Source organism: Triplophysa rosa, linkage group LG23, assembly GCF_024868665.1.
Source record: "Triplophysa rosa linkage group LG23, Trosa_1v2, whole genome shotgun sequence".
Lineage (NCBI taxonomy): Eukaryota > Metazoa > Chordata > Actinopteri > Cypriniformes > Nemacheilidae > Triplophysa > Triplophysa rosa.
The window spans coordinates 862,364-882,358 of record NC_079912.1 but is presented as its reverse complement, the minus strand read 5'-3'; the positions used below and the strand labels follow the sequence as shown (position 1 = coordinate 882,358).

Sequence of the window (19,995 nt, the reverse complement as noted above, 5' to 3'; positions counted from 1 at the left end):
CGCCCCTGGATGCTCCAATTGATCATTGGCCGATCACAATCGGCCGAAAATCACTTTGGAAAGTATGATCGGCGGTCTCTATAAAGGCCGACCCAGAAAAGCCGATCAGATGACGCAAAATGCGCCAGACCTTTTTTTTACGCGCTACGAAAATGGCTTCACCGGTCGGGCAATTCAACAAGGTATGTGAAAAAGACAATACATTAGCAATCTGCAACGTGTGTACCAAGCAAATTCCACGAGGCGGGAAGCACCCAAAACATTTTAACAGCACCAACCTCATCAGACATTTGAAGGTTAGTAATGTAAAGGAGTGTGAGTAGTTTTCAAAGTTAGCTAGCGCTAAAAGAGAGCAGGACAGTTCAGCAGCCCATCAGCTGCAGAGATCGCGTTAACCGAAAATTCTCCGTGATTTTTTTTTATCAGTGATGAAAAATCATAAGGCAATCCGTAATTTTGACGGATTACAATAAAGGTGATTTGTAATTCTCCTTTTAAATTTCCTTTTATCAGAATGTGATCGTAATGGACTGAACGTGATTGTGAGCGGCAGGAGGTAAGCTATCGCAAAGGGACGTGTGTTTCCTATTGATTAGCTCACTCTCAAATGCCTGGTCAGTTTAGCAAAACGCGCGCGCAGTCAGCAGAGCCTCGAGGTGCATATGCATCCGTCACTCCCCGCGTCCCGTGCACGCATACACACACATGCGCGCAGTGGTGCCGTCTTTACAGAGTTTTTACCTAATAAAATAGCGTCTTTTTGGATAAATAATAGCTTTCAGTGAGTGGGAAAATGTCTCTGCGTTTTCTCTGTTCAGTGAGCAGCAGAAGCAGCACATATATGACCAAACCACAGCTTACTTGTGAGTACAAAACACCTTTAACAGGCACCTGTCATTGTTACTGATTGGACATTTGAACAAACATTTGTCTGTAATTAACCTATTATTTTATGTCTGACAACAGAAACATTAAATATATAAATGAAAAGTCTAAATGAAAGTCTAGCGCAACCTCGGTAACAGAGACGTTACAAAAGCATCAACCCTACTGCAAGGACAGTAAGAAGCATAAAGAAATATCAGATAAAATGATGGAATACATTTTCTTTGATCATCAGCCACTATATATTGTGGAAGACGAAGATTTTCGGCGACTCATGTCACAGTCTGCTATGTTTTATGTAAATATGTTACTTGGCAATATTCTATTGTCAATTCATGAGACTTTCCTTTCTCTTAATTTGAATACTTGATATACAATTATTGTTGTAACGCTGCTGCAGGTGGATGAAAGAGGCCACAAAAGTACTGAAGGTGAAAGTGAATCTTTATATAAATCGGTGACTCAAACAACAGGTGAACATCCACAGGAATCAGGTAACTCCAAAAAAACAAGAAAACATCCACGGGATACAGGTTAACATCCACTTACAACAATCCATCAAACAATACGATACATTACTTCAATACCAGACAAAGAACAAGAGCAGGGTGAGAATTTATATTGAGTCTGGGTAAAGAGCGTCAGGTGTGAGAGTCATTGAGGAGGGACAGGTGAGGGAGCGTGGAGAATCAACATCCTTGGGGCAAACGAGGAAAACATACTAAGGGACCGACGGAGTTGTTAAATATACAGAGTGGCCGCGGGTCCTTAAAATGTCTTAAATAAAGTTTTCCCAATATAAGGCCTTTAAAAGTCTTAAAAAGTATTGAATTCAGATTCTACGGGTCTTAAATATTTTGGTCACATTTCCGCAACAAAATCTTTCCGTCTGACGGACCAAATGAGTTTAAAATCATTGAACAGACCTAAGATTTTTCTCCCTGCTATAGTTACTGCGTCATCAGAGAGAACTGAGGTCGCAGAATACAGGTTGAAGTACAGCTAGTTTGCGGCATCCTAGCTAGTTTAAATGGTTTAACTGCAGGTTTAATAAAAATGGCTAGAACGGTGAGTTCTCGTGGTGGTTAAAGCCGGTGTCTGGAAAAGTTTACGAGGCAAACTGTACTGTTTTTCGGAGATGTTTTAAACTCTGTATCAGCATCGATGTGGTGAAATCACACAGGCACAGAGGGAAGCAATGAGCACGCAAAAGGCCTCCAGCAGATTACAAGGTTTCTTTATCACTGTTTTTATATTTTAAGTAATGGATAATGTACAGCCGCTTGATATTTCAAAGTAAAACCCGATAGGAGCCTGGCGCGAAGCAGGGTTAACGTTACAATCGGCTGGTAATTTGAGTGGTCTCTAAATGATCAGATGCTGTGTATATGAAATATACACTCACCTAAAGGATTATTAGGAACACCATACTAATACGGTGTTTGACCCCCTTTCGCCTTCAGAACTGCCTTAATTCTACGTGGCATTGATTCAACAAGGTGCTGAAAGCATTCTTTAGAAATGTTGGCCCATATTGATAGGATAGCATCTTGCAGTTGATGGAGATTTGTGGGATGCACATCCAGGGCACGAAGCTCCCGTTCCACCACATCCCAAAGATGTTCTATCGGGTTGAGATCTGGTGACTGTGGGGGCCATTCTAGTACAGTGAACTCATTGTCATGTTCAAGAAACCAATTTGAAATGATTCGAGCTTTGTGACATGGTGCATTATCCTGCTGGAAGTAGCCATTAGAGGATGGGTACATGGTGGTCATAAAGGGATGGACATGGTCAGAAACAATGCTCAGGTAGGCCGTGGCATTTAAACGATGCCCAATTGGCACTAAGGGGCCTAAAGTGTGCCAAGAAAACATCCCCCACACCATTACACCACCACCACCAGCCTGCACAGTGGTAACAAGGCATGATGGATCCATGTTCTCATTCTGTTTACGCCAAATTCTGACTCTACCATTTGAATGTCTCAACAGAAATCGAGACTCATCAGACCAGGCAACATTTTTCCAGTCTTCAACTGTCCAATTTTGGTGAGCTCGTGCAAATTGTAGCCTCTTTTTCCTATTTGTAGTGGAGATGAGTGGTACCCGGTGGGGTCTTCTGCTGTTGTAGCCCATCTGCCTCAAGGTTGTGCGTGTTGTGGCTTCACAAATGCTTTGCTGCATACCTCGGTTGTAACGAGTGGTTATTTCAGTCAAAGTTGCTCTTCTATCAGCTTGAATCAGTCGGCCCATTCTCCTCTGACCTCTAGCATCAACAAGGCATTTTCGCCCACAGGACTGCCGCATACTGGATGTTTTTCCCTTTTCACACCATTCTTTGTAAACCCTAGAAATGGTTGTGCGTGAAAATCCCAGTAACTGAGCAGATTGTGAAATACTCAGACCGGCCCGTCTGGCACCAACAACCATGCCACGCTCAAAATTGCTTAAATCGCCTTTCTTTCCCATTCTGACATTCAGTTTGGAGTTCAGGAGATTGTCTTGACCAGGACCACACCCCTAAATGCATTGAAGCAACTGCCATGTGATTGGTTGATTAGATAATTGCATTAATGAGAAATTGAACAGGTGTTCCTAATAATCCTTTAGGTGAGTGTATATGTATTAGAATGTGTATGTCCACCGCAGGTTTGGTCTTAAATTTCATATAAAGTGGCATTAAAATGGTCTTAAAAAGTCTTAACTTTAACTTGCTTATATCTGTAGACACCCTGATATATAAATAATGCTACTGAGAAAGCTTCAAATAGCTCCTGTAATCAGTATCGGACGATATAGCTTTCAGTGATTGAGGATCGGTGATCGGCCCCAAAAATCCTGAATGGAGCACCCCTAATTGTAACATGAGGACTAGTACATGAACATAACAAGAACAATCAAACAGATGCTTTAGGATTACTCTTCATCATGTCCTTTCTGTAGAAAAAAGCAAAAACACAGACATTTTACCAATTCAGTTTTGTTCACATACCGTAAATATGGTAAGTTATGTTGTGTTATATTTACATGTTTATTGGGTCATAAAACTTACCTTGGAACCTGAATCACGACTCTTAGCTCTCAGCTTGTTGACCTGAGATTCAGCAATATCAGCCCTCTCCTCTGCTTCATCCAGCTCATGCTGCAGTTTACGGAACTTGGCAAGATTAACATTGAAATGTTCCTCCTAAAACATAATAAAGAAAAAAATGTTACTCAACACAAGATAATATGATAGAGACAAAAATATGTCTCTAACTGATTGATTTTGATAACTTACAGCCTCCTCAGTAGATCTCTTGTAGGACTTGACCTTCAGCTGGAGTTTTTCCACCAGGTCTTGAAGACGAGCCAGATTCTTGCGATCCTCTTCGGTCTACAAATCACAAGGTAAGTTTGTATGACTATGAAGACGTATAAAAAGATGTTTGTATAAAAAGACAATTTATGTCAGAGAAAGTGACCTGGTAGGTGAGCTCCTTGATGCGTCTCTCATATTTACGGATTCCTTTCACAGACTCGCTCGCCTTCCTCTGTTCTAGTTCCACCTCATTTTCAAGCTCTCTCACCTAAGAAAACCAAAAATGATTTAAAATTTACCAGCTTTTAAACATCATAGTCATAATTCTAGTCAGATTCATAAAATGTTTAAATACTGAGTTTTAACTAACCCTGGCTTCCAGTTTCTGGACCTGCTTCTTGCCACCCTTCATGGCGATCTGCTCAGCTTCATCCAAACGGTGCTGCAGGTCCTTGATGGTCTGCTCCATGTTCTTCTTCATACGCTCCAGATGAGCACTGGTGTCCTGCTCCTTCTTCAGCTCCTCAGCCATCATGGCAGCATCAGTGATGGCCTTCTTGGCTTTTTCTTCAGCATTCCTGCACTCCTGCACTGCCTCCTCCACCTCAGTCTGAAGCTGAGAATTGTCTCCCTCTAGCTTCTTCTTCTGATTCAGCAGGCTGGTGTTCTAAACATTGAGAACATTGACTTGATATCATCTCTCGATGACTAAGAGAGGGTTTGAGGGTTTTTTAAAGTGTCTTACCTGAGAATGCAGCAGCTGAACTCTCTCACTGACATCCAGAAGTTCCTGCTCAGCCAGTTTCCTTCCTCTCTCAGTCTGTTCCACCAGAGATCTCAGTTCATCCAGTTCAGCCTGCAGCAGATTGTTGCGTCTTTCCACGATGGCAATGTTCTCTTTGAGTTCATCATTACCCCGAAGAGCATCATCCAGCTGCAGTTGGGCATCCTATGAAATACAAATAAAATGATTGTAAGATTTTGTGTGATTGTTACCTAAGCATCATAATGTTTGAGATGATTGATCATACTTTGAGATGTCCATGAAGACCCTTGAGTTGTTTCTGAGCTTCTGCTGCCTGTCTGTTAGCCTGACTGAGCTGAATCTCCATTTCATTGAGATCTCCTTCCATCTTCTTCTTTATCCTGAGAGCTTCATTCCTGCTGCGAGTCTCTGCTTCAAGTGAGCTCTGCAGGGTATCCACCATTCTCTGCTGGTTCCTCTTGGCCTGCTCCATCTCTTCATCTTTCTCAGACAGTTTACGTTCAATGTCAGCCTTTACTTGATTGAACTCCAGTTGAGCTCTCAAGATCTTTCCTTCTTCGTGTTCAAGAGAACCCTTTAAATGTAAAAGAAAGTGTTCAGTTTATTTTGTCCAAATACTAGCATAGTGAACAAAAAATAAATTTAGTTTGATTCAGGGTACCTCAGCCTCCTCCAAGCCTATCTGGATCTCTGCTTTTTCCTGCTCCAGCTGCTTTCAAATTTTTTCCAACTCGTGGATGCTTTTTCCTGACCCTCCAAGTTGTTCAGTGAAGTCAGAAATGTCCTCTGTTAAACATAAAAAAAGTTTTAGGGGGAAACATGTCAGACGTAAATTGCTATTGCTACTGCTATTTAAAAAAAATCTCCAGTAACCTTGAAGGTTCTTGTTTTCTCTCTTCGTGGTCTCAAGATGATCCAGGACCTCTTCATAGGAATTCTTGAGTTTGAAGAGTTCAGTGCTGAGAGATCTTGACTCTTTCTGGGCACTCTCTAGTTCAGTCTGAGACTCCTCATACTTCTGCTTCCACTCAGCCAAAACCTGATTAGAAAGTTATGTTAAGCACTTAACAAACAATAATCACAACTTTGTCAAAAAATGAAATGATAAAATTGACAAATACATAACACACAAGAAATTTAGCACCTTGTCAAAGTTTCTTTGTTTCTTGTCCAGAGCAGCAGCAGCAGCATTAGATCTCTCCACATCAACCATGAGATCTTCAATCTCATTCTGAAGTCTGTGCTTGGTCTTCTCCAGAGAGGAGCATTTAGCATTGACAGCTTCCACAGCTTCTTCTGCATCCTGGAGACGCTGAGCAAGTTTCTTCCTAATTGTGACAGTACAAGGAGGGTTTAGGAACTGATTAGAACAACTTAAAACAGAAAATGAACTGATAAATGAACACGTAACAATCTAATAACATATATTTCTTGTTTCTTACTTAGCATCCTCGAGCTCCTCAGTCCTCTGGATGGCATCAGTTTCATACTTGGTTCTCCACTGGGCCACCTCAGAGTTTGCTTTGGAGAGACTACGCTGCAGTTCAGCTTTGGCTTCCTGCTCCTCCTCAAACTGCTCCCTCAGCAGATCAGAATCATGACGGGCAGACTGCACTGCGTGGGCCAGGGCATTCTTAGCCTATAAAACATACAGTGAGAGGTGTTGTCCAACGGTGAAAATAATTTAACCTCTTGAAAGACGTGAACTTAAAAGCAAACCTTGACTTCCTCCTCCAGTTGTCTCTTGAGGTCTTCAATCTGCTGGGTATAGGACTGCTTTCCTCTTGTCAGCTGAGAGACCAGGGAGTCTTTCTCCTCTAGCTGTCTGGACAGTTCACCTACAATGCAATATCCAACTGTTGTGTTTTTGGTAATCATGTCATTAAGCAGCTTATTCCACCACGCTATGGTCTTACCATTCTCAGTTTGCAGCTTGGCTTTCTGCATGGCGAAATCATTGATTGTACGCTGGCCTTCTTCAACCTTGGTTCTGTACTCGCTCATCTGGTCTTCCAGAGTTCTGCACATTTTTTCAAGGTTGCTCTAACAATATATTTGAGAATTTAGATTAAAGTTAAAGGTTTGCATTTTTACATTATTCTTACTGACTCATGTTTTTGGGTTGCTACTGACCTTTGACTTGACAATTTGTTCCATATTGGACACCACATCATCAAGCTCTAACTTGAGTTCACTTTTCTCTTTCTCAAGCTTCTGTTTCACTCTCTGAAGGTTGTCAATCTGCTCTCCAAGATCAGCCACACTGTCGGCATGTTTCTTCCTCAGTGTAGCAGCGGTGGCCTCATGATGCCGAGTGGCCTCTTCAAGGTCTCTGCGCAGTTTCTGGAACTCGGCTTCACGTTTCTTGTTCATCTCAATCTGGGCAGCAGTGGCACCACCAGCTTCCTCCAACCGCTCACTGATATCCTCCAGTTCTCTGGCCAGATCTGCCCTCTGTTTCTCCACTTTGGCACGAGCAGCTCTCTCAGCCTCCAACTCTTCCTCAAGCTCTTCAATTCGGGCCTGGAAATGAAACATTGATGTTTGCATTAAATTCTTTCAACAAAGGCCGCATTTATCTTTGACGTGGATTAAATTTGTTGAACATACTTGAAGCTCCTTAAGTTTCTTCTGGAGCTGGGCACCAAGGGCTTGTTCATCCTCAATTTTGCTGTTGAGCTGGCCAATTTCAAAGTCCTTCCTTTATGGAGATATCAAAATGTTTAATGAGTGATTTGGATTTTAATATGATAAATATGAATTTAAAATGTATGAGATGTTAGTTCGTACTTCTTTAGCTTCTCTTCCATTTGCTGTTTGTCATTTTCCAAGTCCATGAGGCTCTCCTGGGTCAATTTTAAATCGCCCTCCAGCTTTCTCTTGACCCTCTCGAGATCCATGCGCAGCTTCTTTTCTTGCTCAAGGGATCCCTCAAGCTTATTATATAAGATAAAATATTTTAAAAAAATGAAAGCAAATGATACTTCATGCGAATGTGAGGTAAGATTTTTTGTGATACTTACGTCATCCACTTGTTGCTCCAGCTTGGCTTTAGCTTTAGTGAGAGTGTTGACTTTGTCTTCCTCACTCTGGAGGTCATCCAGCGTTTGCTGATGGGCCTCCTGTAGAGCTTTCTTCTCCTTGGTCAGTTTAGCGATGATTTCATCCAGAGCTGACATTTCCTCAGTAAGGTTTTTAACCTACGGAAGGGGACCAGTAGGTCAGTAAATTCTCAGGTTTCATTCAAGTTTAATTCCAAGAAATGTTTTTATAGCTAACCTTGTTCTCAGTGGCATGTTTCTCTTTCTCCACTTTGGCCAGAGTGAGCTCAAGATCATCAATGTCTTTCTTGAGCTCAGAACATTCATCCTCCAGCTTTCTCTTCTTTGCAACCAGCTCAGCATTCATTTCTTCTTCATCCTCCAGTCTCTCTGTCAGCTCTTTGGCTTTGGCCTCAAGCTGAATCTTGCTCTTGATCAGACCCTCACATCTCTCCTCAGCATCTGCAATATTGTCTTGCTCCTGTCAAAGTGAAAAAAGAATGCATGAATGGAGAAGTTTCATTCGTGGTGTTCACACCTGGCTTGATAAACAAAAACAACATTTTATTTCCACATAGACTTACAGACTGCATTGCAAGCTGCAGGTCATTCTTCTCTTGGAGAATAGAAACCATCTTTTCCTCAAGATCTTTCCTGCGGGCTTCAGATTTGGCATAAGCCTCCTTCAACTTGGTGAATTCCTCCTTCATGTTGGCCATCTCCTTTTCAGTCTCAGCACTTTTCAGCAGAGGTTTGATCTTGAAGTAGAGCTTCATCCAGGGCCAATTCTTGACACCCATGAAGGCACGTACATTCCACTGGATCACAAGAAGTGAGTCTCTGTAATGTAACAGAATTTTTTTATAACTGCTTAAAGATGAATTCATGCATTGAATATCATCATTCATTGTTATGATTTCTGACCTGCGCTCAACAATCTTCAGGAACTCAATTCTTGAGAGAATACCACGAGCTCTTGCTTGAATACCAGTTATGATGAGAGCAAGACGATCGTCTCTCATCTCTTCAAGGGTACCCAGGAGACCAGCCTTGAAGAACACCTTGGAAGAAAACAGATACATACTTAACATCTTTCACTAAATTTGGGTTGAAAGTTCCTTTCAATTAACTATTTTGTCACTAAAAATGTTTGAAACATTGTACCTTAGTGTGTCCTAACTTGTATTGGCTGTGATCAAGGTCCAGAGAGCCGAGAAGTTTTTCTGCTGCTTTCTTGTTGTCAATAAACTGTCCCTCAGGAATAGCAGATGGGTTCAAAATACGGTATCTGAAAAGAGATGTAAATCATTTACTACTCTGACAATTCGTATTTTTAAAGCCACAATATGGAATATTTGGACTGCTAGATGGCGCACTTTCGAAACAACAACAAAAGGCGAAGCTAAATGACGTTATGTAGGAGAGTGGAATTATGGGACATGTCGTTTTCACCATCCAGAGGCGTATGGAGATCGCCCATCATGTTCACGGACGAGGTAATTAATTAATTTTATTTGATGTCATCGTAATGAATTAGCTTGCAAGAAACGTGGGATGTAATGCTACGTTAGCCCGCGACTGATATTGGACTTTGTCCATTGATTTGGTAGCGTAATGCTACACAGTTTTACCTGTTTATGTCATACAGTCATCGTTTAAAAAGTAAATTGGAACGAAGCCACAGCATTTACAAGTAACGTTACTGGCTACATATTTTTGTGCGACATATGCTGTATTTCATAGGGTAACTGCATTCATAACTATTCAAATAATCTGTGCAAAAGTATTACGTGTACAATAAAAAAAGTGCTTACCTGTCTATTAAAACACATGCGAGAGCAGAGTCTGTGTCGAGTCCAAGTTGGTCGCGAAGCTCTCTCCATTTAGAAAATGCTTTTATTAATATTAAAAAGGATATTAATCCTTGTTTTATTTCTTCGTTTGTCCTTCAGCCTGCTTGCCTCATTTGGCCTACGTTTACACTTTTTTGGGTTTCCTTTACTCGCCAAAGAGTAATCGTGATCCATAATAACAGAACAACAGATGCTGCGTCCCAGATGCTGTATAACCACTTTCGCATTTGCGTGTTGCCTCTACAACCGGAAACTGAGGGTAGTGCGGCACACCGGATATTAAGTCACTGATATGCGACAAATACAAGGGAGACAAGGGACGGGCCATTATTTTAAATAGGAATTTCTGTGGATTTGCACATTCTTGGGAACATTTGGGATAATGTAAGTACACAACTGCATGATATACGTATATCACACTGTGCAAGTGATTTTTGGATATTTTATAACAAACTTCTTCCATACTGTGGCTTTAATATGTGTACATTTGATGAATTTTACCTCTGTTTGAAATCTCCATACAGGATCCTGTTGGGGAAGCCCTTTCTGCAGATTCTGATGCCTTCCAGCACACCGTTACAGCGCAGCTGGTGCATGACCAGAGGATTCTCCATCGCCCCAGGAGTCTTAGTCTCATTGGGGATCAGGCAACGCACAAAGTGAGGGTGAGTGGATTTCAAGTTGTTCATCAGTTTGTTTAAGTTCTCCTATAAGCAGAAATGAAGCATAACATAAGAAGGTTGGCAGTTTTTCATTGTGAGCAGTATTTTATTTTGTTAAAAAACACCCAGTTCTCTGACTAACCCTGTGGAGCGCTGACACAGTCTGGAAAGAAGAACCCTTCTTTTTGCCACCTTTACCTCCTTTACTATCTTGGGCTGAAATCAATGGAAAATATAAAAAATATTGTTTGAACATGATTACAGATCACAATTTTTAAATCAGGATTAGTACACACCTGAGTCCGCACCAGAATAACCAACAAAGAGGACAGACAGCAGTTTCACAGTAGACTTTTGTAAGAGTCCAACCACAGTCTCATTGAGAGGATCCTTGTTCTTCACCAGCCTGTTTGAAATGTTGTAGTCAACAGTGCCAGCGTAGTGAACCAGGGAAAAATGAGCCTCTGGTCTACCCTTGACAATCCTGGGCTTCTGGAAGGTAGGATTCTTACCCAAGTGGTTGTCATAAAGCTTTGCTTTAAATGTTGCATCACTGGCTTTGGGGAACATGCACTCCTCTTCAAGGATTGACATGATACCCATGGGCTGCGGATAAAAGAAGTATTAAAGATAGTGTTATTTATATGCATGAGTAATGGGTAAGTACGACAGAATTCTCTTTTTGCCATTTTGTAATATTTCTGCATAAAAACTCACCTTCTCAATAAGCTCAATGCAGGCCTGCAAGTCCATGCCGAAGTCTATAAACTCCCACTCAATACCCTCCTTCTTGTATTCCTCTTGCTCCAGAACAAACATGTGGTGGTTGAAGAACTGCTGCAACCTCTCATTAGTGAAGTTGATGCACAGCTGCTCAAAAGTGTTGAACTGCAAGTGGAATAGATTTTGTGGTCACAGTGGTGAGACCGGTGCAACTGCATGTGCTGTTCTTCAATGATCTGTTACTGTTTGCTTACATCAAAGATCTCAAATCCAGCAATGTCCAGTACACCAATGAAATACTGGCGAGGCTGCTTGGTGTCCAGGGATTGGTTGATTCTTACAACCATCCAAAGAAACATCTTCTCATAAACTGACTTAGCCAGAGCACCAATAGAGTAGTACACCTGGAAATAGTGAAATTGTGTTAAACATTAGATAAATGCATTCTTATGTTTGTCAGTATGATTTTGCAAGCCGTTTATTCACCTGCTGGACACTTTATCCTTTGGTGACCCACTCATTTCCTACTTTGACTCTTGGATGACACAAACCCTTGAGGAGGTCAGCAGAGTTCAGGCCCATCAGATATGCGACTTTGTCGGCTTCTGGAAAGATGAAATTGTGTTAAAATGTTTAACTATTTACTAGAAAGTCAAGAGTGGTAGTACAGCACTGACTGCACAACAAAACTTGCCTTCACTTCCATCGGCTTCTGCCTGCTCCTCTCTTTGCTTTTGTTTGAACTTCATGTTGCCAAAGTGCATGATGGCACCATTCAGCTTGTAGATGCCTGTCTTTTCATCTGTAGTGAAGCCCAATACATCAAAGGCTTCCTGTAGTTTGAAAACAGCAAGACAAATCGGTCATTATTTTTGCACACTTTAAATTCACCAATGTTGGTCAACATATTCTAATAATGTCACGGATGGTGAGGGAAGAACCCAAATGCAGGAAGGCGGCAGTGAAGGGGTTAAACAAGATATTTATTTAAACTAAACAAAACAAAACAAAAACCTACGAGGGGGTGTAGAACAAGAACATAACTAAGATACAAACATAAAACAAAAGACTTCCCACGATGGGGCAAAAAATCTCTCAAACTAAAATACGACACAACGTCAAGGCAGGGTAAGGTAACTAAATAAACAAACAAACAAGGCACATGATACAGACAATGCACAGGAACTCACAAATACAAGCAACAAAGTACCAGGTACACAGAACAATCCACGAGCACAGGACAAAGAAACATGAGGGCATTTATAGGGAAGACAAACGAAGGATAACGAGCGAGGGCAGGTGTGAAACATAAGACACGGCAGGGAGACAATACAGGAAACGAGAGGGGCGGGGCCAATGAAGAGACACTGGAGAGAATGCATATTATTGTCAAAAGGACAACAATATGTTTCTCTCCACACATAACCAAAGGCCTTGTCATGGCTCTGCCACAGGACCAAGAAAAACATGACTAATAGAGGCAGAGCCATGACAGAAGCCCCCCCTTTAATGAGCACCACCAGGTGTTCACCAAGGGGTAGACTAACGGCACAAGACAGACTAACGCAGTGACCAAAACAGACAAAACATGGAAAACAAAATCAGAGGCAGACAAGCAAGAATAACAAAGGGACTTGGGTGGGACAATAAAAACAACAAACATGGGAGGGGGGGTGGGGGAACAAAAGATTTCATGGGGGGAACAGTCTTAATCCCCGGCTGCGCTCAAGGGCGCGGAGTCCTGGGGGATTCTGTGGGGGAAGTCCTGGGGGGGATCGCCGACTTGAGCATCGGTGGGACAAGGCTGGGACCTGGCTGAAAGGCCGGCTGGACAGGGCTTGACGCCGGCTGGAAGACCGGCTGGACATGGCTTGACGCCGGCTGGAAGACCGGCTGGACATGGCTTGACGCCGGCTGGAAGGCCGGCTGGACAGGGCTTGATGCCGGCTGGAAGGCCGGCTGAACAGGGCTTGATGCCGGCTGGACAGGGCTTGACGCCGGCTGGAAGGCCGGCTGGACAGGGCTTGACGCCGGCTGGAGGGCCGGCTGGACAGGGCTTGATGCCGGCTGGACAGGGCTTGATGCCGGCTGGACAGGGCTTGACGCCGGCTGGAAGGCTGGCTGGATCACCGGCTGGGACGCCGGCTGCACCGGACTGGGCACCGGCTGCACCGGACTGGGCGCACTGGCTGGATCACCAGCTGGGACGCCGGTTGGATCACCGGACTGGATGCCGGCTGGATCACCAGACTGGCGGACTGGATGCCGGCTGCACCGGACTGGACACCGGCTGATGCACCGGCTGGGACGCTGGCTGGATCACCGGCTGGGACGCCGGCTGGATCACCGGCTGGGACGCCGGCTGGATCACCGGACTGGACGCCGGACTGGACGCCGGGCTGGATCACCGGGCTGGACACCGGCTGCTGCACCAGCTGATGCACCGGCTGGGACGCCAGCTGAATCACTGGCTGGGACGCTGGCTGGATCACCGGCTGGGACGCCAGCTGGATCACCGGACTGGACGCCGGACTGGACGCCTACTGGATTACCGGGCTGGACACCGGCTGCTGCACTGGCTGATGCACCGGCTGGGACGCCGGCTGCTGCTCCGGCAGGGAGGGAAGTCCGCGCTGCCTGCCGCTGCCTCTTTCTCTTCAGCCGAGCCACCCGCCTGGAGGTCGGCTGAAGGAAAGAGGCAAAGGGTGCTCCGGCTGGGACTCCTCAGACGTGGAGCCCCAGGACTCACGTCTCCCCCGCTTCCCACCGAGGCTCGCTGGCGGCGGAGAGCACGGTGTGGCAATGCCCACAACCCCGATCCGCAAGGGACCATCCTCGGGGATAGCCGCCAGCCCCATGAAAGGCTCCGCCATGGACATTCCCCTGGGCTCCTCACGATTCATCGCGAGTTCGACCTGGTCCGCGAAGCCCAGGTGTCTCAACTGGCGCATCTCAGCTGGCTCGAAGGGTTCATCGAGGCAGCTGTTGAATATTACTTTCAACTCTGCCTCGGTGAACCCCGAGTAGCGCGCGGTGGACAGGAAGTCCATGGCGAAGTCTTTCACGGGGGTCCCCCTCTGGTGGAAGCCGAACCGGACGTGAGCCTGGCGGCTCCTGTACACCTCGTCCGACTCCATGCCGCCCGCTGGGTTCTATGTATGGCTCGTGGATTCTGTCACGGATGGTGAGGGAAGAACCCAAATGCAGGAAGGCGGCAGTGAAGGGGTTAAACAAGATATTTATTTAAACTAAACAAAACAAAAACCCACGAGGGGGTGTAGAACAAGAACATAACTAAGATACAAACATAAAACAAAAGACTTCCCACAATGGGGCAAAAAATCTCAAACTAAAATACGACACAACATCAAGGCAGGGCAAAGTAACTAAATAAACAAACAAACAAGGCACATGATACAGACAATGCACAGGAACTCACAAATACAAGGCACGAAGTACCAGGTACACAGAACAATCCACGAGCACAGGACAAAGAAACATGAGGGCATTCATAGGGAAGACAAACGAAGGATAACAAGCGAGGGCAGGTGTGAAACATAAGACACGGCAGGGAGACAATACAGGAAACGAGAGGGGCGGGGCCAATGACGAGACACTGGAGAGAACGCATATTATTGTCAAAAGGACAACAATATGTTTCTCTCCACACATAACCAAAGGCCTTGTCATGGCTCTGCCACAGGACCAAGAAAAACATGACTAATAGAGGCAGAGCCATGACAAATAATTCACTAACGTCTGTAGCCATCAGCTCTTCGGCATCATCAATAGATGCCACTTGCGTCTCTCCTTGGGAGATGTACAAGTAGTCATAGGGGTTGTTCGTGATAAGCAGCATATCTGTAAAGATCGGACATCACAGTTAGTTGTGCAGAGAAGCACGCAGGTTATGCATTTAAAAAAGTATTTACTGAGACATAAACACCTACCTAACAGTTCTGGTTTCTTCTGAGACAGAATCTGGTAGAAGATGTGGTAGTCTCTCTCAGCCTTGAGCTGATAAGTGACACGAGACTTCTCAAGCAGATCTAAATCACAGAAATTCATGTTTAGTGTTAAATGTTTGTAGATACATACTGTATATCATAGCTGTGAAGATGCATTCTAACTACAACTTAAAAAGTGTACTCACAAGTCTCAATATCAGCAGATGCCAGTTTTCCACTCACACCAAAGTGAATTCGGATGAATTTTCCCTGTTTGGTAAAGAAAATTAATTCACATAATGATTAATGGTAATTGTCACAGATACGCTGTGCACACTGCATATTCTCCAATACAGGCTGAACTTACGAAGCGTGAGGAGTTGTCATTTCTGATAGTCTTAGCATTGCCAAAGGCCTCCAGGGCAGGGTTAGCCTGAATAATTTGGTCTTCCAGGGTTCCCTAGAAGCAATCATGTTTAAAAAAACATTTAATGCCACAACCTTATTTGGTTGGTTATTCTTAAGAAAACATACTCATGGCTAGTATGTGTATGTGTTGTTCTGTGGCTGTATTAACCTTTTTCTCAGATGCTGCATCTTTTTTGCCCGTTACAGCAGCAATGCTGGCAAAGTACTGAATGACTCTCTTGGTGTTCACAGTCTTTCCAGCACCAGATTCTCCACTGTGGAAGATATTAAATAGGGAACATTTAATTTAACATTTCGTTGAGCCCTTAGCCTGCTCACTAGATGTTTTGTAACTGTATTGTATTACAATGGGTATAGAAGTGAATCATTTAAATATAATAGCTGGGATAACGTACGTGATCAGGACAGACTGGTTCTCTCTGTCTGTTGGGAGAAATCAAGGAGAATTGAAAAACGTGTACATCATTGTGTGTATGATAATTAAGTTTGTACGTTTAAAATGCAGTTCTTACCTGACAGCATGTACTGATAGGCGTTGTCAGAGATGGAGAAGATATGAGGAGGAGCTTCAGTCCTCTTCTTGCCTCTGTAGGCCTTGACCACAGATGAATCGTACACTGGCAGCCACTTGTAGGGGTTGACAGTGACACAGAAGAGCCCAGAATAGGTCTGTATCGCGGGAGATGAACAGGTTGAGTACAGTCACATGAGTATGTGCAGTAAATTCACAGATTGTCAGTTCTTAACTCACGTAGATCATCCAGGCCGCGTAACGCTCTTTGAGGTTAAACAGCACAGCGGGCTCGTGCAGGAAGGTGAACATCACCATGTCCTCAATTTTGTCGAACTTTGGCGGGTTCTGAGGATGAACATCTACTTCCTTCACAGTTACTGTCTGTGGATAACAAAACACACAAACGTGTGTCACACTGCAAATCTACACCATTTTCTGTAGGTATTGAACAATCCAGTGCATCCTTACCTTTCCATGTTGAGTGTCAACAGTGACCTTGTCACCGTCTCGACTGATGACGGAAGCTTTGACATACTCCTCCTCAGCATCAGGCACAAAGCATTCCTTCTTCATGTCAAAGGGGCGAGTTTGGGCCTCTAGACGCTCCTTCTCCGATTTTCGTAAGAACGAAGCAGCTGACCCAAACTCTGCCATTACAGCATCACTCATCCTGAAGTCTAGAAGTTAACAGATGAACAGTGTCATACAATACATGCATCCTTCCTCCTTGATCAACACTGCAGAGAAGCATTCACAAAGACAAGTGAGGCTGTGCCACAGTACTAGCATCACGGTGACAGAAATGATCAAGTGATGAATTTTACTACGGTTAATATATATATTTACAGGTAGGTATAACTTCTCACCTTGTGTTTGGCAGACCTCTGTACCCCTTACCTGCAGAGATGATGTTACGCTAAAAATGAATCAAACAAAATGTTTGAGGACACTGACTTGATTTTAATTTCACACCCATATGCCGTAAACACTCTATGCTAAGGTGTAATACATAAATGTATTTTTGAGTCAGTTTTTGAAGCAGTGCTCTTCCAGTGGAGATCTTTCAAACCCTTCCTATTACCAGGCTTTTTGGTTCTTACCTTAGGGTCGTCCTGTGTCTTGTCTCACTTCACTTTCGATGTCACCTTTTTTATAGGGGGTCACTGATCCCAAAATGGATGTTGATCATGGATGCTCCACCCCGAAATAAACCTTCAAGATTGGCCACCTTAGGATGTTCTCTACTGTTGACATATATGGTGGGATGTAACAATAGGATTCAAGGAAGAAGGACGACAGAACACCCATGTAGCTTAGAAGCGACATCGACACCACCCTAATTAGGAACTCCATTTATGACGTTGTCTCAGGTCAGCAAGAACAACAGGTATCTATTTTGGATCCTTCCACATAGAGGGACCGCCAAACATCTGAGAAATGCCAACATGTCATGGTATGTTAAAACAATTGTATTTTTTTGCACCGCCTCAATATACTTTTGTTCTCTTATAGGCAAGTTCTGGAAGTTTTACCTCCAATTAGCACAAAAGATTGATGCATTCCCAGATAGAGTTTATTCATTTTTGCAGTTTGGGTTGTAAGATAATGTTTGTTCAGGAGGTAAGAGGTCAAGAAATGAGTTTATGCTCTCAAAAAAAAAAGAATAAACTCATGTGTGTAATCCACTGGCACACTGTTTTCTGAGATATCATCTGATTGGAACGCACCATAATCATCTTAACATCAACATTCATCACACAATGCAAATGACAAAACTATTTCAGGTTTGTCTGTAGATGGATGCGATGGACAGCTAACAGCTGGCCTTTTGTGTGGGACCCTCGGCTCGATTGTCATGGCCTATACCAGCAATTCTTGTTGACAAGTATTGTTTTTCCTCAACCCTTGAGTACAAAGATAACTGTACTACATTTTCTCACCTTCTTAACAGTCACTGCTGAGGGTCTTGGACAGCTGTAGATCTGGACCTTTGTGCTGTGAGAGGCTGCAGCAGCTGTTCTGCAAATGTTACGGTGTGAACTGTTGAGAAGAGCTGCATCTTATGTTAGGAAACGTGGGATCTTTAAACAAAAGGATTAGGCTGTTCAAAAAACACGTGGTCTATTTAACATCACCAGTATAAAAAGTAATGATGTTTTAACATGCATACTTAGGAATTATATACACAACTTCTATTCTGACAGATGTCAGGTAACTAGAATATCACTTGGATACCACTGCTGTTAGATTTAGTTGTGAAACAGGCTTTAAAGGTCACTCTAAAGGTTACATTAAGTTAACCTTTACAGTGCATTATGGTTTTTGAAGTTTCTGTTTACACTCACCAATCACAAAGATGTTTACAGAATTTTTTTAATAGATGCCCTTTGATTTATTTCATTCAAATAAAATCAGTTTAGTTGGGTCAACACAACTCAGTTGGTTCATGTCCAGTTATTTTTCCTGACTGTTTAATATTTAGAACATTCATCAAAGAATTAGAAAAACTCTATTTTGTAATTGTTGAGTGTTGTCATGTACAGTAAAGGCACTAGCATTAACAATGTAATGCCTTCAGATCAAAACAACAAGTAAATATACAGTAGTTTTACTGATCCTATTCTCAGCCTAAGCAAATGCTTTACTCTGTTGCACATTGGGAACCTCTTAAAACAGCAACATTACAAAAACTTAAATACAAACAAAATACAATAACATTAATAAGTCTCCTCGTGTTCTCGTCTTGTTAAATAAATAAACAAAAATACAGAAATTAACACTTAATTACCACATAGTTCAGTCCAATTCAAAGGAACTGGAAATCATCTGCCCAGTTTCAGTGATGTTACTTTAACACAATCCATTAATGTAGTCCCAACTCAAAAGGACCAAGTCACCTGAATAAGCATGATGACATTTACATCACATTTAAATGACTTAAGTTAATTAACCTACATTAGAGCTAAATCAATTTTTTGACGTGTGAAAATGATGATAATGCACAATAAAATATAGACTTAATAGATTAGGAAACATATAGGGCCCTATCGTACACACGGCGCAATGTGGCGCAAGGTGCATCGCAAGTGTTTTTGCTAGTTTCAGCCCGACGCAGTTCTCATTTTCCCGTCCTGCGCCGCATTGTTTAAATAGCAAATGCATTTGCGCTCATTTGTGCGCCCATGGCCGTGTTGGTCTAAAAAAGAGGTGTGCTCAGGCTCATTGTTAGCACGTTGCTATTTTGAGGAACTGAAAATAGACTGCGCCATAGACCAACTCAAACCTGGTCTAAAGTCAATGGCGCACTATTTTTTTAGTTATTTAAAGAGCGCGTTAGGAATATGCGCCTATAGGCGGGTGCACATCGTGTGTGCATTCTGCCTATTACACACAGAGGGACACGCACCAGCACACAAACATGCCAAATATTAAAAATAAATGAATTACAATGTGAAAGATTATTATTGTGGACGTAAAGATAAAATATCGAGCTTGTCCTGTAGATGGTCTGCTCACGTGCTTTAACCTCTCGCACGAGCAGGCGCGTTTCCTTTCTGGAGAAGCGTCCGGTCTTTGCTCTTCCGAATTCCGCCGTGTAAATAGCGAATCCACCATGGCCACCTTAGACACACTCTAAGATACCTAGCCTGTATTTTATTTGATTAATCTTTTCCATAAGGTCTCATTCATTAGCAAAACACAAAAACACATCAAACATATTTTTCAGCATTATTCTTGTCTTTGTTAAAGGTACTTTATACAAACTCTAATCTTCATTGTTTCTTCATGTTAGTTCATTGTGCGTTAGCATACAATTTTTTATTTACAATTTTTATTAGTAAATGTCAAAATGAACATTAAGATGAATACTG

General features: G+C 42.9%; 1 pseudogene; it reads right to left on the bottom strand.

Annotated features, from left to right (window-relative positions):
• Nucleotides 1–2,530: 2,530 nt before the first annotated feature.
• On the bottom strand, nt 2,531–16,792 carry LOC130547342 (myosin-7-like; annotated as a pseudogene).
• Nucleotides 16,793–19,995: the final 3,203 nt, after the last annotated feature.